Source organism: Dendrobates tinctorius, unplaced genomic scaffold (genome assembly GCF_039654945.1).
Source record: "Dendrobates tinctorius isolate UK_male_01 unplaced genomic scaffold, ASM3965494v1 ptg000079l, whole genome shotgun sequence".
In the NCBI taxonomy this organism is placed as follows: domain Eukaryota; kingdom Metazoa; phylum Chordata; class Amphibia; order Anura; family Dendrobatidae; genus Dendrobates; species Dendrobates tinctorius.
This window is the reverse complement of record NW_027361747.1, coordinates 20,227,727-20,254,303: the sequence shown is the minus strand read 5'-3', so window position 1 is coordinate 20,254,303 and position 26,577 is coordinate 20,227,727. Positions and strand designations below refer to the sequence as shown.

Below are 26,577 nucleotides of genomic sequence, written 5' to 3'. Positions count from 1 at the left end.
TTTTACGTACACCGGACAGCCATGTACGTGCACGCTCCTCTCAGTACCGTGTAACGGCTGTTATCACGGCCACAGTGAAGCTATCTGTGTGTCACTGTGGAAGGATAAGTGGAGGACTTGTTCCGTTCTCACAGACCTACACTCTAGGGAGATTCCTATTCTGCCCAATTCTACATACACCTTGTAGTTTGTGATACACTAGCCAATTTCTGCCTGTGACATAGCGCTCTGATATTCAGTGGGTCTCACACAATCCAAAAGTGTCCAGTGTCCACTAGTGTGTGCAGAAATTCAAAATTTCCCTTATCCTGTAGTCACTTTTTTCACACCTGTGCCATCGAGCCTGTGACATAGCGCTGTGATATTCAGTGGGCTTCACACAATCCATAAGTGTCCAGTGCCCACTAGTGTGTGCAGAAATTCAAAATCTCCCTTATCCTGTAGTCACTTTTTTCACACCTGTGCCATCGAGCCTGTGACATAGCGCTCTGATATTCAGTGGGCCTCACACAATCCAAAAGTGTCCAGTGTCCACAAGTGTGTGCAGAAATTCAAAATCTCTGTGATCCTGTAGTCACTTTTTTCACACCTGTGCCATCGAGCCTGTGACATAGCGCTCTGATATTCAGTGGGCCTCACACAATCCAAAAGTGTCCAGTGTCCACTAGTGTGTGCAGAAATTCAAAATCTCTGTGATCCTGTAGTCACTTTTTTCACACCTGTGCCATCGAGCCTGTGACATAGCGCTCTGATATTCAGTGGGCCTCACACAATCCAAAAGTGTCCAGTGTCCACTAGTGTGAGCAGAAATTCAAAATCTCCCCTGTCCTATAGACACCTTGTACCTTGTTTTACATTACTATATAGTTTGTTGAATTTTGTCTACATTTCTACAAAAAATGAGGAAGGCTAGTGGAAGAGGCCGTGGAATTGGGCAGGGCTTGGCAGCTGGTAATGATGGTGGTGGATCTGATGGTAGTGGCAAGAGCAAAATAGGACCGAATGCAGGAGGTGTTGAGCCTGCGTCATCGTCTGGCTCCATAAGGCTTCGAAGGCTTAGTTTTCTAGGAGTTGGCAAACCGCTTTTAAAGCCAGAGCATCAGGAAAAAGTTTTGTCTTACATTGCTGACTCAGCCTCCAGCTCTATCGCCTCCTCTTCTGAAGTTGTAAAAAGTAAAAGCACTGAGTCGTCATTGGAGGCTCATGTTCATGAACCACACCTTTCCTTGTGTCCTTCACCCCAACCAAGATTGAAGGATGACGCAGGCCATATTACTAATTACTCCATGGAGCTGTTTTCACATACCATGCCTGGATTATCAAGTGAAATGGTGAATTACCCAGGCCAACATGAATCTGACATGGAGTGCACTGATGCACAGCCGCTGATGGATGATTCTGCTGGTACATTCACTCAGAGCACTACATTGTCCTCGCAGTGTACAGAGCCAGATTCTGACCCTGATGAGACTCAGGTGCCCCTTCCCGCACACTATACCACCATACACGGTGACACAGAGGAAGGTGCACATGACATTGAAGAGGAGGTGATGGATGACCCAGATTGGCATCCATTGGGGGAAGAGGGTGCTGCTTCCAATAGCTCAGATGAGGAGCATCCACAGCAGACATCGACATCGCAACAGCTGTTATCTGGCAGGACCGGAGCACTCCAAAGACAGGTTCTAAAAATCAAAAGAGTTGCTAGACAGCTTGTCCAGAGGGTCAAAAGATCACAGCGTGCTAGGCTGCAAAATGTCTGCCAAAGTTGGAAGAGTGCAGTGTGGCACTTTTTTGAACAAAATCCTCATGATCAGGCCAAGGTTATCTGTAAGAAGTGCGCAAAGACCTTTAGCCGAGGGAAAAATCTGAAAAATTTGAATACCAGTTGCATGCTTAGACATTTAACCAGCATGCACTTGCAAGCGTGGACACAACACCAAACCTCAAGTGCCACATGTGCAACTGATCACAAAGAAGGTAGTCAGCAACGCTACATTGTTTCCCCCACTGTAAGCCCACCGGTTAGCACAGCAGAAAATGTTGAGGTGTTGTTGCAAGGCCACAGCAGTCAGGGAATCCCACTGTTATATCAATGAAATACTGAATCTAGGCCATCAGAAAGAACACCAACTCCATCACCATCATCAACCCTCTCTCAGTCCGCCCTGTCCACCGCTACTTCCACCATATGCAGCTCTCAAGTCCAGCTCACCCTCCCAGACACTATGAGTAGGTCAAGAAAGTACTCAGTCTCTCATCCGCGTACACTGGGTTTGAACGCCCACATTGCCAAACTAATCTCGTTTGAGATGATGCCCTATCAGTTGGTGGAAAGCGCAGCTTTCCGCGAACTCATGGCCTATGCAGTACCACGCTATGACCTACCCAGTCACCACTTCTTCTCTCGCAAAGCCATCCCAACCCTCCACCATCATGTAAAAGACCGCATTGTCCATGCACTTAAGCAGTCAGTGAGTGGAAAGGTGCACCTCACAACTGATGCATGGTCCAGTCGGCATGGCCAGGGCAGTTACGTGTCCATCACTGCGCACTGGGTTAATGTGGTGGATGCAGGGTCCACAGGGGACAGCGGTGGTGGGACAGTGCTGCCTAGCCCACGGTATAGGAAACAGTTGGCTGTAGGCGTTCGACCCTCCTCCTCCTCCTCCTCCAGAAGCGAAAGCTCGTCCACAGAGCGCAGTCGTACGAGCACTCCATCTGCAGCTGCCACTGTTGCACACGAGGTGTCCCCCTATCGAGCAGCTAGTGGAAAGCGTCAGCAGGCTGTGTTGCAGATGATGTGTTTGGGCGACAGACACACCGCCGAGGTGCTGGCCGAGTACTTGAAGCGACAAACTGAGTCATGGCTGGGCAGTGTACATCTTGAGGCAGGCAAGGTAGTTAGTGATAACGGCCATAATTTTGTGGCAGCCATTGCCCTTTCAAAACTCAGCCACATACCTTGCTTGGCTCACACCTTGAACCTGGTGGTGCAGTGCTTCCTCAAAAATTATCCGGAGTTAACAGCCCTGCTCCAGAAGGTGCGAAGACTGTGCGCGCACATCCGCCGGTCGCCTGTACACTCCGTTCGTATGCAGAAGCTGCAGCGATTGCTCCACCTTCCCAACCACCGCCTCATTATCAACATTGAAACAAGGTGGAACTCCACCCTGCACATGGTGGAGCGGCTGTGCGAGCAGAGGCAGGCCATAATGCATTTGTGGGAGGATACACGGCCAGGCACTTTGAGAGCAGACATGGAGTTGACAGGTGTGCAGTGGTCGAAGCTGAAAGACCTCTGTAAAGTCCTTCAGTGTTTTGAAGAATGCACCCGGCTGGTAAGCGCAGACGACGCCATCCTAAGCATGAGCATCCCACTTATGCGTCTGCTCATGCAAACTTTGACGCACCTTAAGGAGCAGGCGTCTGCAGCCAATGTTGACGAGGAGGAAGAGAAAGAGGGAATCCTTGATGACATTCAGCCATTGTCTGCTCAGGGACCTCTCCTGGACGAGGTGGAGGAAGAAGAGGAGGAGGAGGAGGATGATGGGGATGATTATTTAGGGGAGGAGGATGCATCTCGTGGGGCAAGTGAAAATGTTGGCGTGGCAAGGTCTGGTACAGGGTTTGTGCGTGACTGGAGGGATGTGGATTTGCCAGAAAGTGCTCCTCCAACCAGCACTCGCAGTGCATCATTGACACCGGGAACATTGGCCCACATGTCAGATTATGCCTTGCAGATCCTAAAAAGGGACCCCCGCATTGCCAAAATGATGAACGATGACGACTACTGGTTGGCCAGCATCCTGGATCCACGCTACAAAGGCAAATTACAAAACATCATGCCACAGGAGAACCTTGACCTAATATTGGCTAATAAACAAGCAACTCTGGTAAATCGGTTGCTTGAGGCATTCCCAGCACACAGCAGCGGTGATGGTTCTCACACGAGCCGTACGGGACGGGGGCAGCTTGGCAGAGGTGTTCATGGTGCACACAGCAGAAGTGGCGTTGGAGACAGGGGTTTCATGACAATGTTGTGGACTGATTTTTCAAGTACCGCTCACACAACTGGTAATACTGCATCGATGGAAAGTGACAGGAGACAGCAGTTGTCAACTATGGTTACAAACTACTTTTCCTCCCATATCGATGTTCTCCCACACAGGTCATTCCCCTTTGACTATTGGGCCGCTAAACTGGACACCTGGCCTGAAATGGCACAATATGCCTTACAGGAGCTCGCTTGCCCAGCTGCAAGTGTGCTATCGGAAAGAGTCTTCAGTGCAGCTGGATCAATCCTGACAGAAAAAAGGACCCGTCTGTCAACCCAAAATGTGGATGATCTAACCTTCATTAAAATGAACCATGCATGGGTTTCCAAGGATTTTGTCCCACCTTCCCCTGATGACACATAGGGTGACAGAAAAATGGCTTGCTTTGGTCCACCTCTTCCTGGGACTTGACCTATTTCGCCTTTTGCATCAGCTGAATGTCCAACATCAACATATGCCACTTTCTAAAACTCCCTAACTGTGCTGCCTCCCCCCCCCCCCCCATGGCCGGGGTCACCACCTAGCGCACGACACCGTGCGAGTGCCGTTGCCCTGGACAGGTGGGTAGGCCGACTCTTGGGCGCGGGCACTGGCACAGGGTCCCTCATAGTGCAATCAAGTGTCTCTGACGGTGGTGGTGCACACCCGCCGTCAGACACACCGCCGTACTATGAGGGGCCCAGTGCCAGTACCGACGCCCACGAGTGGGCCCCCCTTGCTTGGGCAGGGCCCCAGCATTTGCAATCTTTACCTCTCCCTGCTCCTCCGCTGTGTAGTCTGGGCCGTCAAATCCATACTGTGCCTGACACCGTCTGAGCCTGCCTCCTGATGTATAGACATATATTTTGAATGTGTACGCTATCCATACATGTTATCCGGGGATACGGTACCCTTTCTCACCTTTGTGCAATCACGTGCAAGCCATACTGGGCCTAACACCATCTGAGCCTGCCTCCTGATGTATAGACATATATTTTGAATGTGTACGCTATCCATACATGTTATCCGGGGATACGGTACCCTTTCTCACCTTTGTGCAATCACGTGTAATCCATAGTGGGCGTGAGATCGGCTGGCGAGCTGTTAAGCAAGCTACAGCACCTGTGGTTTGCACACGTAAGTTTTTCATTTTTTCAGGAATGACGGTTAGGCCTAATTCCGGAACTGCGGTTGACCTGCACTTACTGGGAAATCATCGTTCGCGGGTAATAATTGTAATCAGTGATCCCCATCACTAACGTTGTTCAGCGGGTTATCTGCACCTGTAAGCGACAAACGCTGGCCTTTTCAGTGTAGCGCACATGCAGCCACGGACATGTAAGGGCATGACACACCAGTTATTGGCCAATCTCATGTGCCAGAGCCTCACGTGTCCCTCTAGTAAGCCGGACTCGGACCGCGGGGCATGACGGAGTCTCGTTCGTTAACGGAATTAAGCTTGCAATGTGTGCATCTTTTCTGTAGCTGGCATGGTTGAGGTTTCCCAGGTGGAGTCGAATTTAACCGTAGGCTCCACTCCTGGTGGTGCCCTTCTGGACATTCCTTTAAGGTTCAGCTTTGCAACCATACTGCCCACGTAAAACAAACACTTTGCCTTCATGAACGCTGTTTGGAGGGTCATGACTCGTGGGAATAACGCCGCCCAATCAGTTAACCAGCTAGAGAGATCCTTCGTTGCTCCCAAGCATGATATCACACTCCCTAGGAGGAAGGTAATGCCACTGTGGCGACCGTACTCCTTGGGGCGACACAAGTGCACTGATGCCCAGCCACTGCTCGATGAATCTGCTGGTACATTGACCCAGACCACTACATTCCCCTCGCACGCTACACGGCCTGAATCTGACCCTGATGAAACTCAGGTTACCCTTCCCATATACAGTTCCATCTTACACGGTGACAAAGAGGAAGCTGCAGATGAAAGTGCAGGTTCGGCCCACCCGCCATCAGACACACCACCGTACTATCAGGGGCCCTGTGCCAGTGCCGTCGCCAACGAGTGGGCCCCCCCTGCTTGCTCAGGATCACAGCACTTGCAAGGTTGAAATACTGTGCAGTGAGATGGAAGATGGGGACGACGAGGAGTCCAGACTAGTACAGGGATTCCCTAGCGAGGAGACTTATTTGATTGTTTTCAATGTTGGGACACCAATTTTTGGGGAGCACTATACTCTGGAGAATGATAGATGGGGCCCACCATACACTGGAACATTCCAAAGGTGGACATCAGACACTGGAGCAGCATTTACAGGGCCCATTATACACTAGAGCATTAGAAATGGGGCCCATTATGTTTGGAGCATTATTTGGGCCCATAAGACAGTGGAGCTTCATCCATGGGGACCAACATATACTGTAGCATTATGTGGAGCTCATCATATACTGTTTCAAACATTATATGGGACCAATGATTCTGTATGGAGAAATAGATGGGCCTTGTCATGAGATGTAAAAAGTGAAGTATTTTTCATTGTGCTATACCGCTATTTCTCTGCAGTATAGGAGCATGATGAGTTGTGGTATGTGTTAAAGGGGCGCTCTTTCGCCCAGGGCACATGAAAACCTGGAGCCAGCCCTACCCCCCACAACTTTAGCCAAATAACCCCCATTTTTCAGTGCGTAACTTGTATTATGAAGTTAATTAAGGTTGACAAGCTTAAGTAAGAAGAATTGATGCTTTTGGCATTCAAATGGGCACTGTACGTGTGTTTCCTGTCCTCCTCTCACTGCCGACTTTTATTCCCCATTGACTTACATTGGGTTTCGTGTTTCGGGACGACCCCGACTTTTCCCTATAATCGGCCGATCTTGCTCGACCCGACTTTTGGTTTCACGAAACGAAACTCGACCCTAAAAAACCAAAAGTTGCTCAACTCTACAAAAGATTATAAAAGATGTGACTAAAATAAAGGGGCTTAGTGATCTGCCTCGATCCTCTCGTACAGAGACCCCAGTCTCTGTGTGGTCATTTGAGTTGCTAGCAACACTGGAATAATTTGGACATCACTGGCTCAACCGTGAAGGGTTAATTTAGCCCTCCCTAAATAGCTACCTCGACAGTGGCGCGCAACGTGGGGCCCCCAGACAGGGACGCCTCTGCCCCCGGAGGACAACAACACAAAGGACCCTCGGAGCGGACACAGGTGCTGGAAAATTGGGACTGATCACCCCCCCACGGCAACCACGGTAAGTTGGCAGTTATACTGTTCAGACTGACCGTTGGTGTGGTTTTCCTGTGCTTGTTGCTGCAAAGAGGATGTGAGGTTTGTCCCCTGGTGGGGTGATTCATGGGTGGAATCATATAGAGGTGCAGTCCCGTTGGGGGCCCAGTGCTCGAACCGTACCTCATAAGGGATGGACACCCCGGATTGACCAGTGATTGTGATTCTCTTTATAGTCAAAATATCCTGAAATTCCCGATCATTATTAGTAATCGGGCGTGGTGAGTGATCGAAGACTGGGTAGGATACGTAACTCAGGTATATATAGATAGATATATATATAACCAGAGGTGTCTGGAGGGATAGTCTGAGATGCCCTCCTCCTTTCACTGAGTACCGCGAATTTTGGGCAATACCAGAGGGGGATTAATGACCCGGTGGAACAGAGACTGAAATGGCAGCCAGATCTGTGCACAATTTAAGTCAGGATGTTTGGCTCTAAAGGAGAGAATTATGTTTCTGTGGAAGAAAAAGAAAAGTTTGGAATTGTGTGAAGGATCAGATACTGTTAGTCTTATGATTCAAAGACGAGGAAAGAAATTTGTCAGGAATGCAGGAAAAATATTTTCGATTCTGGGATTTCCTAAGGGCGGGAGGTTGCAGCCTACGCTATGGGATGAAGGAGTTAAAAAGAATAAAGGAAGGTTGACTGATGATGGATTACTTGAAGGCGCTGAGGAAATCCGTGGCTTGGCACATGAATTGTATAATGAAAGTTATGTGGACATTGAACAGCAAGTGAATTCTGATTGTTTCTGTTACTGCTATGTTGAAGAAGGAAAATTGTTTATTATTATGGCAAAGACGGGATATATTGTGGTTCAAGAAAGTGACTGTGGTGTGAGGAAGTGATTGATTAAAGAAGGAACTAAGATCCAGACAATGTGTCAGGCAAATAGTTAAAAGTGATGATTTGAAACAAGAAGTTTCCCTGCTAGATGATAAGGTCCCTCCCCAGGAAATCAAGCCTCTCCTCCCGACTGTAAGCTCTGTGCCCCATAACCCTAAGGCACCGATGTATCCTGGACTACCAAAACTCAGTATGCCCCCACCCTATGATCCTGCCGGGTGGCTCTGTGCTGTATGCAGAGTTACTAATCCTCAGTGGAGAGAGGTCTGTTACAATTGTGGTACGAGGAGACCGGGAGTAGCAGTCCCCACCTCTGCTGACGGCACCTATTATAATCCGCCGCCAGCCTTATTCCCCGTTATTGCTAGTAGTTGAGTATCCACCCCTTCCATTTACCAGCTCCAGAGGAGAAAAAAAAAAAAAAAAGTTTTCAGAAGACTTTAACCTGCTCTGTTCAGGAGAGAGAGAAAAAAAAAAGAAAAGAGCAACCAGCAGTCTCTAGCCCCCACCGCAGCTGCGAGCACACAGTGTGCCCTTCAGCCCACACAGCAAACTCTTGCCCCCCCCTCAGACTTCAGCTAGTGGGAGCCCTGCTCCTCAGCCCCTCCCTGCTAATTCTCGTTACTGCTCAGTTCGTGTGATCTCTCCCACATGTCCAGTAAATTTATTAGGGGCAGATTCATTATCACAGTTCTGCTCCAGAATACAATTCCAAGATGATGGTCAGATGGCTCTTACGTTATATAATCCCCATGTAGATGAAGACAGTGAAGAAATCTGTATTTTGCATGCCCTTCCAACAGTTATGATGGCCCTGAAAGGCCCAGATCCACCCCCAATATTGCCTGAGGATCAATGACTCACCCCATACCTCTCAGAGATACTATCTAAACTCTGGTCAAAAGGGCAAAATGATATAGGGAAAATGCCTGTAGAACCAGTAAAAGTGTTTCTCAAACCTGGTGCCTAATCCACATACTCTTTTGTCCCAAATACCCCAGGATGCTGCTTGGTTTACAGTTATTGCTCTTACCAATGCCTTCTTTAGCATTTCGTTACACCCAGACTGCCAGTTTCTATTTGCATTCACTTAGCAGGGACGACAGTTAACATGGACAGTTATGCCACAAGGGGCCCAAAACAGTCCCAACCAGTTTGCAAAAAAAAAAAAATATGAGCAGGTGTCTTTTGGGATTGTTGCCATTGTTAGCCTCCTTAAGTATCTGGCAGATCTGAACTGTCGAGTTTCGGCCTCAAGACTTCAGTTCTGCCTTGGTCAAGTGATATTCTTGGGTCACTGTCTCATTCAGGGTGTCAGACACCTCGCAGAAGAAAGAAAAATAGCTATCAGCTCCCTTCCTTTCCCAAAAGATGAAACTGAACTCCAGCGTTTTCTTGGACTATGCACTTATTGTTGTCAGTGGATACCGGATGCATCCCGCATAATGCAACCCCTTTACAACGCCTTGAAAGACGGTATAATGAACTATAAGGAAAGATGGCAGTGATGAGGATTACCTCCAACATGATTGTTCCCAACTTCTGACTGAAGAAACAGCTACTCCACCAAATGTCAGTGAGAATCCACTTCCAAATCCTGATCTGGTGTTATACACGGATGGTTCAAGATATGCTGATGAGTTTGGTAGATTCCACACGGGATATGCTGTTACCAGAGGACACTGTAGTGCACGCAGCTGCACTCCCGCCCTCACGGTCAGCACAAGAAGCAGAACTCCAGGCTCTGTCTACTGCATGTACATTGGCCAAGAACAATTACTACTACCCTAGCCAAATTATCAATAGTAATGCTCACCACAAATTTAGGCCTCTTTCACACATCTGGTTTTCAGCATCAGGCGCGATGCGGCGAAAAGTGTAAAAACCGGATCCGGCGCCGGTTGCCACCGGATCCGGTTTTTCCCCCATTCAGTTTCATTATTGCCGCATCGCGCCGGATACCTATGCGGCGTATCCGTTTTTTGCCTGATCCGGCAAAAACAGCCTGTCCGGCGTCTGGAAAAAACATTCCATGTAACGTTTTTTTGCAGCGCCGGACCGGCTTTTTCCACAGCGCATGCCCGGACTCTGTGAATGTTAACCCCACAAGTGCCCGGCGAGAGAGAGAGAGATCTCTCTCTGTCACCCGGACACTTGTGAGAGATCTCTCTCGCCGGGCACTTGTGGGGTTAACACTCACAGTGTCTGGGTGAGAGAGAGAGAGATCTCTCTGTGGGGTTAACCCCACAAGTGCCCAGCAAGAGAGAGAGATTCTCTTGCCTGGACACTAATGTTAACCCCCCATGTCTCTCTCTCTCCACCCCCCTCCCCTCTCCTCCCCTCCCCTCCCTTTCAGCAGCTGTCTCATTGGCTGCCTCTGTCCTGCGGCTCCTTTAATAATGAGCCGTATCATCTCGCCGCACACACATCCGGTGTCACGGCTGCAGGCCGGATCCGGCGGCCCGGCTTTTCGCCGCACGCCGCCGGACCCCACACACCGGATGTGTGAAAGTAGCCTAAGTACAAAAATCCAAGATCACCTCCAATTGGAGTACAGATCAACACCAGAGCATTTCAAATGGTAAAATATAATTACTTTTATTAATACAAATATCAAAACATTAAAAGACATACAAGTTTCCAAGATCAGTGCAAAAAGAGAGGGACCTGCAACTCCCATTACATGTATTTTTCTGCTGCATGGTATAGAACCTCATAGCTAATAAGCAATCAGTTGATGTATACTCCTGGAAAGCTATACTATAAATGTCTGCTGTTTACTCAAACATGCAGAGTATAATGACTACACAGCACAAGCTCATCGGCTCAGATAAACCAAAGTTATATAATAACATCCATGGTATACCTATGTAAACTAGTTAGCATTAAAGCTACTGAGGCCATTACCTGAATCCTGGCAGCATTAATAGAAGTCCCCTGGGAGAAAAATCCCTCCACCCCGACATGCACGTTTCGCTCCCAGCTTCCTCGGGGGGCGTGTCTAAGCAATGGGTGTGTTGAGTTTAAATACCAGCCTCAGCCAATCAAAAAGAATCTGTCTTCCATGCTTCAGCCAATGAATCAAACCCTTTCAAAAAGCACTATAGGGATGGTTGTATGGCGCATGTGCCGATCGCGCTCCACTCCACTTCACTAAAAGACATCCTGCCGCGGTCATAATGAACAGCCTCCTATCCCCCATCATCCAGTTGATGATGAGGGACGAACACCGTCAGTGTAACTGCCCACGGCACGCATGTCAGGAGGGTGCCGAACCGCACATGCGCACTCCAACCCCATACTGCTCATATCATTGGCCCACATAACTAAACGGTTGAAGCGAAATTCAGTATATTAGTCATTGTAAAGCCTAAATGATCATTGTGCGTAAACATAATCACTATAATAACCTGAGCAAAGGGATTTCACAATATGAAAGTATTTGATATAAAAATATGATGTTAAGTATCGCGGAAATACCCACTAACTCTTCTCACAAAATTTGAAAGGACAAATATACATGCATAACACTTCAAAATGTCCATCAAAATATGTCCCATACTAAATGTGCATAATTATTACAAAGAATGTACAAAATTACCAATCACCAAACTACCGACAAAAAATGTCTGGAAATCCCAAGATACTATATTCTGAACCAAACCGTTGTGAAAAATGATCAAGGTCCACCACATATAAAAAGCAGGAAGAAATCCTACATAGATGATTCTGTATAAATCCGTTTTCAGTATGGCTGCACTCGGATGGATTCCGATATCTTGCTTGTAGATTTTTCCCAGACTCTTCTTACGTCATGGATAAAGCTCAGATAAAAGCAGGAAGAAATTCTGCGTAGATGATCCTGTATAAATGCCGTTTTTAGTATGGCTGCACTCGGATGGATTCCGATATCTTGCTTATTGGTTTTAACCCCAAACTCTTCTTTCGTCATGGATGAGGCTCATATCAAAGCAGGAAGAAATTCTGCGTAGATAATCCTGTGTAAATGCTGTTTTTAGCATGGCCAAGAACAGTCGGGCTAATATATACACGGACTCACGGTATGCATTTGGTATTTCTCACGATTTTGGGGCTCTATGGGCCAATCGAGGGTTTATTACTACTGCCGGAACCCCAGTGAAAAATGCTGAAGCTGTTACAACCCTCATGGACTCGATCAAATTACCTACTCAGGTGGCTGCTATCAAAGTTAAGGCGCACGGTCCTTGGACCAGTCCACAGACTGTTGGCAACATGTTTGCGGATATGCAAGCAAAAGCCGCCGCTCTCTTACCCGTTGAACCAACCATATCAACTATGGTGACCACACGCTCTCAGCGTAAACAGTTACAAGAAGCACTGACCCTACAAGAACCTGAGGATCTACAACAGACTGAAGTTTTCTGTCGGACCCCGCGAGACCGCTTAATGACGATGCAGAGAATGTCTCCAAAGGAAGAGGTGAAGCAATGGAAGACTGATGGGGCACGAATGGATAATGGTCTCTGGAAAAGGACCGACTTGTGTGTCTCCCTAAGTGGATGTACCCTGCTATTGCCATATGGGCACATGGACCTATATATCAAGGAAAGAATCAGGCCCTTGCACTGGTGCAAAAATTCTACTGGGCCCCGGTTCTCCAGTTGGCCGGAAGCATTCCCTGTTACCAACATGACTGCAAAAACCACAGCGAAGAAACTGGTGATGTAAGTTATATGCAGATATGGGGTTCCAGAAGTTGTTGAAAGTGATCAAGGTCCGGCCTTTTCTTTCTTCCCATGTGTACCAAGAAGTTCTGACAATGCTTGGATCCACTGTAGCCCTCCATACTCCATACCACCCACAATCCAGTGGGGAAGTTGAGAGGCTGAAAGGCACACTGAAGGGACAACTGACCAAAATGATGCAGGAGACTACGGCTCCATGGCCAGAGCTCCTACCCATTATACTATACCATATTCGTTCTACCCCTATTGCAAAGCATGGCCTGTCCCCATATGAGATATTGTTTGGTGCTAGGCCCCCAGTTGCAAATTTCCAGCCTCAGCAGTTATCAGAAGAGACTGACCGAGCTGTTCAATATGTTATTCTACTTAGTAAAAATCTTGCTAACACCTATGTTCTAATTTCCTTTTCTTTTCCAGATTCAGCAGAAACCGACACCTGTCATAACCTGAAGCCTGGTGATTTGGTAGTCCTGAAGAGGCATGTCAGGAAGCACGGACTAGAACCCTTGTATGACGGTCCCTATCAAGTTCTCCTCATCACCCAACAAGCCAATAGCAAATGAAGGGACATAATGTTTTGGTTTTTCGCATTTTCCATATTATTATTGGTAGAAGTTAAAATTTAAAGTTAGAAGATATTCAAAGACTCAGAGATCAATACGATAAAGACAATGATCGTACTAAGGACAGTTGGTGGTCAGACACCTTCTCCTTTCTCAATCCAGCCAATTGATTTAAGGGAATAGGGGGCTGGATAGCTGGGATCTTACAGAACTTGTTACACATTGCTGCCTGTATCCTTGTTGTATATGTGATACTAAAACTTGTTCTTTGGTGTATTTCTGTATGTATTAGGAAATTCTGCACTAAGACAGCTAATGATGATACCAAAGGTGTCGTTGCCCCTGCTCTTCTCTGCACCGATCTCAAAAGACTACTTGATGAAGATGTTGAAGCCAAGCACATGGCTACCTACAAAAGATCCCCACCACCATCATCAAAAATTGTTATTCATGAACTGCAGTATACAGGGGGATGGGTGTGCCGCGACAGCCATGACTGATAACACGGCATCAGTCATGTGAAGACCAGTACCCCTCAAGCTGTTAGCTTGGGATAGCACCTCTGATGCTGCATATGTATTAAAAAAATTTATCTAGGGGGGAATGTGAAGGGTTAATACTAAAATCAGAGCTGAAGTTTTGTTTTGTCCATACTCTGAAGGTTTCATTTCTTCATTTTTGTTGCTGTAAGATAAATTTTTATAATTGGCATGTGCTGTCATGAAACCAGACAGTTCCCATCTGTACAAGATAAGGGAGGCGGGAGTGTAAAACTCTGAAGAATATGCCATTATACTACTTTCTACGCTATTTAGGTATGGACATATATGCAGTTCCGGTTTTCTTGCAATATTATTGGCTTACAAAGTGAAGCATTACCATGATGTTATTGGTAGTTGAGAACCTTGCATAATTAAGCAAAAGATTATAAAAGATGTGACTAAAATAAAGGGGCTTAGTGATCTGCCTTGATCCTCCCGTACAGAGACCCCAGTCTCCGTGTGGTCATTTGAGTTGCTAGCAACACTGGAATAATTTGGACATCAAAAGACCAGAAGCAAAGCCAGGGAAGCAAAAGACCAGAAAAAGCCATACACCTGACAAATGCTATTGAGAACTCTGCTATTAGAAGTGGAAAGGAAGAACAAAGACGAAAGAATCTAATTAATAAAAATATTGGAGAAAGAGAAACCAATCACAAACTAAAATGTTTCTATACTAATGCACAAAGCATGGGCAACAAACAAGGAGAATTGGAACTACTAACACAGGAAAAGAAATATGATGTCATTGGAATCACTGAAACTTGGTGGGACAATACACATGATTGGAATACAAGACTAGAAGGATACAACTTATTTGCAAGAAACAGACTTGATAAACGAGGAGGGGGTGTCGCATTGTATGTTAGAAACGCGTATATCTGCACAGAGATTGAAGCTTCAGAGACTGGGAGTTCTGTGGAAACTGTTTGGGTAAGAATACAAGGACAGAACAATGGAAAGGACACCATTGTAGGCATTTACTACAGGCCGCCTGTGCAAGCTGAAGCTATGGATGAACTCTTTATGCATCAAATGGCCAAGTTCTCCAAAAAATATGACATAGTTGTCATGGGAGATTTCAACTATCCAGACATTTGTTGGGAATCTCTCTCAGGCAAAACTAACAGGTCAAGGAAATTCTTATCCTCTCTTGCTGACAACTTTATCTTCCAAAAGGTAAGGGAGAAAACAAGGGGAACTGCTACCTTGGATCTAATCCTTATAAACAGGGAGGAAATGGTTGAGGAGGTAAAAGTGGCTGGGACCCTAGGAGGTAGCGACCATGCTATTTTAGAATTTTGGATAACTAGAGGCGGAAGACCTGTGAAGACTCAGACGTCAAGGTTAGATTTCAGAAAGGCAGATTTTAAGGGATTCAGAAAGAGAATTGGAGGGATCCAATGGCTGGATATCCTTAAAGACAAAAATGTCCAGGAAGGATGGGAAATCTTGAAAAATGAAATTCTCAAAGCACAGTTGTTAACAATTCCGAAAAGAGGGAAGAATAGGAAGCAGTTAAGGAAACCAGGATGGATGAACACAGAACTTAAGCACATGCTAAAAAGGAAGAAAAAAATGTTTATAAAATGGAAAGAGGGAGGCATATCTAAAGAAGAATATAATGCTGTCTGCAGAACCTGCAGGGCACAAATCAGATTATCTAAAGCTGAAAATGAATTGAGGCTTGCAAGAGATGTCAAAAGCAATAATAAAGGATTTTGGGGATATGTCAAAAGTAAAAGAAAAGTCAAAGATGCTATAGGATTTTTACAGGATGAAAATGATGAAATGGTAAGACAGGATGTTGAGAAGGCTGAACTTTTAAATTCCTATTTTGCATCTGTTTTCTCTCAGAAAGGAAATGTAACATCAACTGTTATTCACTGTCCTATTAAGGGAATAGAAGAATCCAGGATATCTATAAACAGAAAGATAGTGAGGAAACACTTAGCTAGCCTAAATGAATTCAAGTCTCCAGGTCCAGATGAATTACACCCCAGAGTACTGAAGGAGATAGCAGAAGAAATTTTTGAACCCCTCTCTATAATCTTTGAAAATTCTTGGAGAACAGGAGAAGTGCCAGAAGACTGGAGAAGAGCAAATGTTGTTCCTATCTTCAAAAAGGGGAAGAAGGTGGACCCAGGTAACTATAGGCCGGTGAGTCTGACTTCTATACCAGGAAAGATCTTTGAACAAATTATTAAACAACATGTATGTCAATACCTGGATAAGAATGAAGTGATTAAACAGAGTCAGCATGGGTTTGTAACTAATAAGTCATGTCAGACTAACTTAATTTCCTTCTATGACGGTATCACTGATTGGTTGGATCAAGGAAATGCTGTAGATATAGTATATCTTGACTTCAGCAAAGCATTTGACAAAGTCTCTCATACAATCCTTATTGAAAAAATGATTAAGTATGGAATGGACAAGGCAACTGTTAGGTGGATTCATAACTGGCTTAGTGATCGGACCCAAAGAGTGGTCGTAAATGGCTGCACATCCAGTTGGAAGAATGTCTCAAGTGGGGTACCACAGGGCTCTGTCCTGGGCCCTGTATTGTTCAACATCTTTATCAACGATTTAGATGAAGGAATTGAGGGTAAACTGATTAAATTTGCTGATGACACAAAGCTAGGAGGGATAGCTAATACTAGAGAAGAGAGAGAGAGGATTCAAAAAGATTTAAATAAACTGGAGAAGTGGGCAGCAACTAACAGAATGGTTTTTAACAGGGAGAAATGCAAAGTACTACATCTGGGCAATAAAAATGGAAAAAGCATATATAGAATGGGAGGAATAGGGCTAAGTGACAGCACATGTGAAAAAGACTTGGGTATACTAATAGATCACAGACTGAATATGAGTCAACAGTGTGATGCAGCAGCAAAAAAGGCAAATGCAATTCTAGGATGTATTAACAGAAGCATACAGTCTAGATCACGTGAAGTCATTATTTCCCTCTACTCCTCTTTGGTCAGACCTCATCTGGAATATTGTGTCCAGTTTTGGGCACCACATTTTAAAAAAGACATCAATAAACTGGAGCAAGTTCAGAAAAGAGCGACCAGAATGGTGACCGGTCTGCAAACCCTGTCTTATGAGGAAAGGTTGCAGGATTTGGGAATGTTTAGTTTGCAAAAGAGAAGACTGAGAGGAGACTTAATAGCTGTCTACAAATATCTAAAGGGCTGTCACATTGTAGAAGGATCAACTTTATTCTCATTTGCACAAGGAAAGACTAGAAGCAATGGGATGAAACTGAATGGGAGGAGACACAGATTAGATATTAGAAAAAACTTTTTGACAGTTAGAGTGATCAATGAGTGGAACAGGCTGCCACGAGAAGTGGTGAGTTCTCCTTCAATGGAAGTCTTCAAACAGAGGCTGGACAGACATCTGACTGGGATGATTTAGCGAATCCTGCTTTGAGCAGGGGGTTGGACCAGATGGCCCAGGAGGTCCCTTCCAACTCTACGATTCTATGATTCTATGATTCTATGATTCTATGATCACTGGCTCAACCGTGAAGGGTTAATTTAGCCCTCCCTAAATAGCTACCTTGACAACAGGATGATGTGGGATATTAGGGGTAGTAGTCCAGTAGCTCTTGCTGACGGGATGATGTGGGATATTATAGTGAATGTGGCTATGTGCAGTGGGCGGGGCTCTACACTCAGCTTTATATATATAGATATAATCATTATAATTTGTTATAACTAACCGTAGTTAGTTACTATGCCGGGCAGTGCCGGGCTCTTCAGCTAGTAAAAAATAATCCACAGAATTTGCAATAGTCCGTGTGGAGGTCTCACACCAATGCCTGTCTTCGTCATCCAGTCTATGGAGCCCCTTTCAGACAACGCAGCTCCATAGACTGGAGCTGCAGCCCCTGCCTGTTCTCATGCTGCATAGGGCGGTGACGTCAATAAGGTTATTGCAGTTCACAGTTGCTGAGGTCATCGCTCGCAGTATGAGAATTTACTGCACAGTGGAAGTAACGCTCGTTCTTTGTTTTTTTTAATCTTGTCCATTTCTACTTGCAGCTTTGCTTGGTTAAAACATACATAAAACCAAGAGACAAGAAACCGACTAAAAGTCCAAAGTATTACGACTATAACATTTTTAATTTTTATTAGTATATCAGAAAGATGTATGTCTTTGTACCGTGTTAGCCAGTAGATAGAAGAATATTCGGAATTGAGAGTCCTCACTGGTTGATACCTTTTAATGGCTAAGGCTGGAGTCACACTAGCGATTAAATCGGACGAATGCAATGTGATAAAAAATCGCATTGCAGTCGTCCCAATGTTATTCTATGGTGCTGCTCCCATCATCCATTTTTTTATCGGATCCGTTCCTCATACCGAGACAATCACAGCATGTTGCGATTGTCACCGATTTTCGGATCGGATTCGCCAATGCAAGTCTATGGATGCGATTAAAAATCGCATTGAAAACGCACCACACGTGTGACTTGCGATTAAATCTCAAGACTTCTCCAGGTCAACAGGAAAGAGCATCAGGCATTGGCATTGGATGTCAATTTGATGCTTAGATGCGAATAAAATCGGTTCATCGCCGGAAAATGGGATGACAGACGGATCCCTGGACAAGAAATCTTTGTGCGATTTCGTACCGTAAAAATCGGACCGATTTTTAATCGTTGTGTGTGACTCCAGCCTAACTGAAAAGATGGTAACACATTGCAAGCTTTCAAGACTACTCAGGTCTCTTCATCAGGCTAGACTAATACAAAATCTGAAGAGTCACATATTTATACACAACACAGCACAGAATTAACGGCCAAAGATAAGACAAGTGACGTGAAGCAGAATTATCATTATGGGAGAGGGATAAACATAAATATTGGACCAGTTCATAGATAAGTAGTGTGAAGGTTTTATTGCCCTATGATTGGGGTCTGGTTCTGTGTTGTGTAATGACCCCAGAAGGACTGAAGAGCCAATTCCTTAATTGATGTAAAAAGTTGGTATCTTGTCTGCCTGATAAATCCATAAGAGGCAATGACTTGATACCAGAGAGACCTGAGTAGTCTCGAAACCTTGCAATGTATTACCATCTTTTCAGTTAGCCATTAAAAGGTATCAACCACTGAGGACTCAAAATTCTGAATATTCTTCTATTAGTATATCAGGATTTAAAATGGTATGAGATCAAAATTACATAAATTACAAGTAACAATGCATATCTTTATGCTATAAAAAGGATATGGGGCGCAACTATCCAGTAGTGTAAAATTGATGTGGATATCTCTAAGTGTACACGGATATACAGTAATTATCAAAATATATTAATAATATATATGATGTGATAAAAATGGTATATAAAAATATTTTTATATATGTGATTATGGAAAAAAATTGCATTAGACTCAAACACCAAAAATAAAGTGCAAAATAGTGCAAAATTTAAAACATACAATAAAATGTGTGCTAAAATTACTGAATATAGTGGATAAAGATCACAAAAATGAAGTAAAGTGAAGATACCAAAATTCACCACTGGGTGTCAGTATATCCAAAAAAAACTCAGTCCACTAAATGCTAGCCCTATATACTGGGTAAGGCTAGTTTCACACTTGCTTTTTTTTGCAGCGCGTTTTTCCCGCAAAAAAACGCATTGAAAAAACGCATACATAAGCATACAACTGCTGCGTTTTTTTCAAGCATTTTTATGAGCATGCATGAAAAAAACGCAGCGTTTTTATGCGTTTGTATGCGTTTTTAGCGCGTTTTTACCGCGTTTGCGTTTTTTTCCAACATTTTTAGGTGGCCCCTCACACTACCCAAACCATGACTTTACTAACCCTAACCCTGACCCTAACCCTAACCCTAACCCTGACCCTAACCCTAACCCTAACCCTGACCCTAACCCTTAACCAAATCATACTTAACCCTAACCCAAACCCTAAACCCTAACTAACCCTAACCCTAACCCTGACCCTAACCCTAACCCTAACCCTGACCCTAACCCTAACCCTAACCCTAACCCTGACCCTAACCCTAACCCTGACCCTAACCCTTAACCAAATCATACTTAACCCTAACCCAAACCCTAAACCCTAACTAACCCTAACCCTAATCCTGACCCTAACCCTGACCCTAACCCTAACCCTAACCCTGACCCTAACCCTAACCCTAACCCTGACCCTAACCCTTAACAAAACCATACTTAACCCTAATCCTGACCCTAACCATGACCCTAATCCTTAACAAAACCATACTTAACCCTAACCCTGACCCTAACCCTAACCCTAACCCTGACCCTGACCATAACCCTAACCCTAAACCCCCTTAACTAACCCTAACTCTAACCCAAACCCCTAAATTCCATGGTTTAAAAAAAAAAACGCATATGCAAAAAAACGCATACATGAGCATGCCAGTGCGCACATATGCGCATCCATAGGCTATTATGGCCATTTTTAGCGCAAAATGTGCGCATATGTGCGCATGCGCTTTTTTGCAGGGCCAAAAAATGCAACATGCTGCGTCTGGAAAATCCCAACGCACACCCCAAAAAAACGCAGCGCATGAAAATCGCATACATGCGCTGACCAGTGCGCAGGTATGCGCACCCATGTTAAATATAGGGGAAAAAACGCATGCGCAGGTGTGCGTTTTTTTCCAGCGCTAAAAAACGCAAATGTGAAACCAGCCTAAGATAGTAAATGATAAATATAAAAATAGTACCGAGTATCAGTATGTCCACATGAGACCAGGAGTAGCTGACATTACCTTGTGAGTTATATATTGTTACCAGTATAATACAATACTTACCTGTCTTTATATGCTCTTTCCTGGTCTTTGTATATAATTTTGCACTTTATTTTTGGTGTTTGAGTCTAATGCAATTTTTTGCCATAACCACATATATAAAAATATTTTTATACACCATTTTTATGACATCATATATATATTATTAAAATATTTTGATAATTACTGTATATCCGTGTACACTTAGAGATATCCACATCAATTTTACACTACTGGATAGGCCATATCCTTTTTATAGCATACAGATTTGAATTGTTACTTGTAATTTATGTAATTTTGATCTCATACCATTTTAAATCCTGATATACTAATAAAAATTAAAAATGTTATATTCGTAATACTTTGGACTTTCTTGTCTCTTGGTTTTATGTTGGTCTTCTTCCTATTGTCCAGTTTTAGTAAGGTCCAATTTTCGCAGTAGTGCTCAACTAATGTAGTATTTTACTTTATTTATACTCTGATTCACTATGTCTATATAATTGTATATTCCACCTTTTGGCACTCTGGGTTTCAGTTCCCTTCTTCCTTTGTTATTTATTGGTTAAAACATAATGCAGCGCAATTCTAAATTTCCAGTCCCCTCTTGCCCTCTCCCTCATTACTTCCTGGTTTCCCATCTTTCTGCAGGCTCTACGTCTCTTATGTCTCTTACCTGTGTTGCTGCCACTAAAATATGTTAAAATTAATAATTAACTCCCGCTTTTTTTATGCCTTTCTTGCTTTGGTGGCGTGCTGGAGTCAGACGTTTCTGATTCATTAAGAGGCACACGCATCTTTAGGCTATGTGCACACGTAGCAGAACTCTCGCAGAAATTACCACGAGAATTCCGGATTCCATTCCGCGGGAAAATCGCATTTAAATTCCCGTGATTTTCCCGTGGAAAAACTAGCGTTTTGCAAGCGTAATTATCTTGCAAAATGCTAGCGGTTTCCAAGCGATCTGTAGCATCGCTTGGAAAACTGATTGACAGGTTGGTCACACTCGTCAAACATAGTGTTTGACGAGTGTGACCATCAATAGTAAAAGATAGGATGTAAAAAGTAATTTAAAAAATAAAAAATATTGTTATTCTCACCTTCCGACAGCCCCCGATCTTCTTCCCGCCTCTCTCCACTCTCGCGGCATCTTCTGGTCTCAGTAATCCTTTGTGCGAATGACCGCAAGACGTCGCACTCCCGCAACGTCATCACGAATGACCGCGAGATGTCGCACTCCCGCGAGACCTCTACGTCATCGCGGTCATTCGCGCAAAGGATTACTGGGACCGGAAGATGCCGCGAGCGTAGAGAGAGGCGGGAAGAAGATCGGGGGCCGTTGGAAGGTGAGAATAACAATATTTTTTATGTTAATTCTATTTTTTACAGGGATATAGTACCCAGAGCCCGGAGGACAGTCTCCTCTCCTCCGGACCATGGGTACCATCCGCACATGTTCTGCTTACTTTCCGCATGGTAGGCACAGCCACATGCGGGAAGTAAGCGGAACAATGCAATCCTATGGGTGCAGAATTGCCGCAATTCTGCAAATTAATGAGCATGCTGCGTATTTTTCCGCAATGCGATTCTGACGCGGGAAAATCCGCAGCATTAGCACAGCATTGCGGAATCCCATAGGATTGCATGGGATGCTGTTTTTTCGCGGCAAAATCGCGCTGTATAAACCGCCGCGAAAAAACGCAACGTGTGAACGCAGCCTTATGAATCTGGCATGTCTGAAAATTGGCATGTGTCATTCCAAAATCTTACTACTAGTGGGGACTGGTGTAACATTTGTAAAGAACATCCACATCATGCCCCAGCTGTCGAAGGTGGGCGAAAATGGTGTGCGCTGCAACCTCCACTAGTCGCAAACTTTTAGCACAGCCTCACACTGCACTAAAATTTTGTAACTTTTTAAAGTTTTTTAAGTCATAATTCTGACATAAAAGATTTGATGAATCAGGGCCAATGCATACTATTCGCTTTTTAAATTCTCTTTTCTCCTCAGCAGGCGTTTGTACCATCTTCTCACAGCTCAAGCTGACACTTTGACTGTGGTTACTGTACTGTGACACATCTACACAGAGCTGCCACCGGAATTTCATGGCCCCATACTGCAACATTTTTGGGCCCCCTTGAGACTCCACCCAGGCTCCACCCCAGCTCCGCCTTCATCCCTCGAACATTCCACAGTCTTACCGCCCACTCTTGGAAACACTCCACTTCTGCACCACATCCTCACCAATCACTCATTAACAGTTCCCATCAAACACAATTTCACATACACAGCCATCAGCTTTTGTTTTGGCCAAAAGATTTTTTTTAGCCTGCCACCACGACAAGGTAGACTCTTTTGGCCAGGTCCTACTCTACTCTAACCTGTTAAACATTTCTTAAGATGTCTAAAATATCTGGTGTTGCAGAGCTGACTGTTGTGTTGTATCTGGTGTAGCAAAACTGACTGTGTTGCGTTGTCTCTGGTGTAGCAGAACTGACTGTGTATGTTCGAGGGGTGGAGCCTGGGCAGAGTCTCAGGGGGCCTGAAAATTTTACCAGCATGGGACCCTGAAATTGTTGGTGGCAGCCCTGCCCACACAGCAGCATCAGTACTTATAACAATCTACACATTTTACATTATATTTTACACATTTAAAATCATACAATAATACGCACTAAAACCCAAGTCAAAACTCACACTACAATTGTCTTCAGCAGCAGGTATACAACAGTGTCTGTCACACCCTTACACAACAATGGCATGCAGAGCGATTGTGCCTCTCTGAACTGTGTGACTAGTGGGAATTTCTGGGTGATTTCACTGTGATTTTTTTTTTATAATGAACTATGAATCGTCATTATCATGTGCCGCTGCGGTGTGTGATCAATTCTCTCATCTGCCTAATCCTCTGATTTTCCTGTTTACCAGAACAATGCTCCCTTGAACATCCTTGATCCGCAGAGTGATTGGTGACACAAGCATTAATCGGTATTTGCGCATTCATTGGTGTGGGAGATATTTTTTGTTCTTTTTACATCCACACTCCCTATGTGCGTCTTGCTGCTGCTGAGCGCTAATCAGTAAACCAAATCATAATCGTAGAATCATAGGGTTGGAAGGGAACTCCTGGGCCATCTGGTCCAACCCCCTGCTCAAAGCAGGATTCGCTAAATCATCCCAGTCAGATGTCTGTCCAGCCTCTGTTTGAAGACTTCCATTGAAGGAGAACTCACCACTTCTCGTGGCAGCTTGTTCCACTCATTGATCACTCTAACTGTCAAAAAGTTTTTTCTAATATCTAATCTGTGTCTCCTCCCATTCAGTTTCATCCCATTGCTTCTAATCTTTCTTTGTGCAAATGAGAATAAAGTTGATCCTTCTACAATGTGACAGCCCTTTAGATATTTGTAGACAGCTATTAAGTCTCCTCTCAGTCTTCTCTTTTGCAAACTAAACATTCCCAAATCCTGGAACCTTTCCTCATAAGACCATAAGACAGGGTTTGCAGACCGGTCACCATTCTGGTCGCTCTTTTCTGAACTTGCTCCAGTTTATTGATGTCTTTTTTAAAATGTGGTGCCCAAAACGGGACACAATATTCCAGATGAGGTCTGACCAAAGAGGAGTAGAGGGCAATAATGACTTCACGTGATCTAGACTGTATGCTTCTGTTAATACATCCAAGAATTGCATTTGCCTTTTTTGTTGCTGCATCACACTGTTGACTCATATTCAGTCTGTGATCTATTAGTATACCAAAGTCTTTTTCACATGTGCTGTTGCTTAGCCCTATTCCTCCCATTCTATATATGCTTTTTTCATTTTTATTGCCCAGATGTAGTACTTTGCATTTTTCCCTGTTAAAAACCATTCTGTTAGTTGCTGCCCACTGCTCCAGTTTATTTATATCTTTTTGAATCCTCTCTCTCTTCTCTAGTATTAGCTATCCCTCCTAGCTTTGTGTAATCAGCAATTTTAATCAGTTTACCCTCAATTCCTTCATCTAAATCGTTGATAAAGATGTTGAACAATACAGGGCCCAGGACAGAGCCCTGTGGTACCCCACTTGAGACATTCTTCCAACTGGATGGGCAGCCATTTACGACCACTCTTTGGGTCCGATCACTAAGCCAGTTATGAATCCACCTAACAGTTGCCTTGTCCATTCCATACTTAGTCATTTTTTTTCAACAAGGATTGTATGAGATACTTTGTCAAATGCTTTGCTGAAGTCAAGATATACTATATCTACAGCATTTCCTTGATCCACCCAATCAGTGATTCCGTCATAGAAGGATATTAAGTTAGTCTGGCAAGACTTATTAGTTACAAACCCATGCTGACTCTGTTTAATCACTTCATTCTTATCCAGGTACTGACATACATGTTGTTTAATAATTTGTTCAAAGATCTTTCCTGGTATAGAAGTCATACTCACCGGCCTATAGTTGCCTGGGTCCATCATCTTTTTTTTGGCAGAAGAGGTTTTCTTATTTTTCTTATGATTTTATGATTTAGAACATATTTTTGCAGTATTTTTCACCGGTTTGTTCAGTAAATAGAGTTGTTACCTACTACATACAGTATGTTTATATTAAAAACTGGCGCATTGGGATGTTAAAACAAAAAAGAACATATACTCACCCCACAGACCTCCACCTTTTCACCATACCACAGCCTGTGTACCCTATTTAGTTTTGCGGCAAAAAGGCTGGTGGTACCTTAGGTACCATACTTTGGTGCACTGCCCAAATAGCATTCTCAAAAAAACCTGCTCTCAAAAAGACAAATTGCACGGCATGTGCCCAAACAGTTGTTTACCACAACATACAAGGTATTGCCATTTTTAGGAAAGATTGTATAAAAAATATAAGTGCGTTTTATTATATTACACCTTGTGAAAATGAAAAAAAAAATGAGATATAAACAAATTATTGGAAAAATGTAAATGTTCATTTTCTTTGGACCAATTTGAAGAAATTCTTTGGAACACCACTGGGATCAACATTCGTAAAAAGTTTATGCAAAACTAAAGAAAAGTATTCTTAAAATAAAACGATGAATAAAACCTTATGTAGCCATAAAGTAAATGTTAATCATTAACTACATTGCCTGCCATGACTTAAGCTGAAGTCACACATAACAATCTCGCTAGCGAGATCGCTGCTGAGTCACAACTTTTGTGACGTAACAGCGATCTCACCAGCGAGATCGCTGTGTGTGACCGATCAGCGAGCGCCCCCCCTGCCGGTATCGCTGATCACTATTAGAAACCTCAGGACATCTTTTTGGCCGCTGGGCTCCCGCTGGCCAGCACGCATCGCTGTGTGTGACAGGCGGGAGACCAGCGATCAGCTGTAAAAAATAGAATTAAAATAAAAAATATTTTTATTCTCACCTTCCGACGTCCCGCGCAGCATTCCTCTCTCCACACTCCGGTCCCAGTGATCCTTTGCACGAATGATCACGAGACTTCGCGCTCCCGCGATACCGTGACTCTCGCGGTCATTCTCGCAAAGGATTACTGGGACCGGAGCGTGGAGAGAGGAATGCTGCGTGGGACGTCGGAAGGTGAGAATAACAATATTTTTTATTTTAATTCTATTTTTTACAGGGATGGCAAGCGATGCCGGGCACTCGGCATCGCTGTGCTGATCGCTGGTGAAGCTGTCTGTGTGACAGCTCACCAGCGATCACATAGCAACTTACCAGCGATCCTGACACCTTGATATCGGTGTCGGTATCGCTAGTAAGTCGCTATGTGTGACTCCTGCTTTAGGGTCCCGTCACACACAGCAATCTCACTAGCGAGAGCGCTGATTTTGTGACACAT

At 44.3% G+C, this 26,577-nt stretch overlaps 1 long non-coding RNA gene across 3 annotated transcripts in view; it reads right to left on the bottom strand.

Moving 5' to 3' along the window:
- LOC141096842 (uncharacterized) overlaps positions 1-11,120 on the bottom strand; it is a 36,370-nt gene extending 25,250 nt beyond the window's left edge. For all 3 annotated transcript variants that reach the window (XR_012233795.1, XR_012233794.1, XR_012233793.1), the window contains exon 1: positions 11,037-11,120. This is a non-coding gene — a long non-coding RNA (uncharacterized lncRNA). The remainder of the gene's footprint in view (positions 1-11,036) is intronic.
- Positions 11,121-26,577: the final 15,457 nt, after the last annotated feature.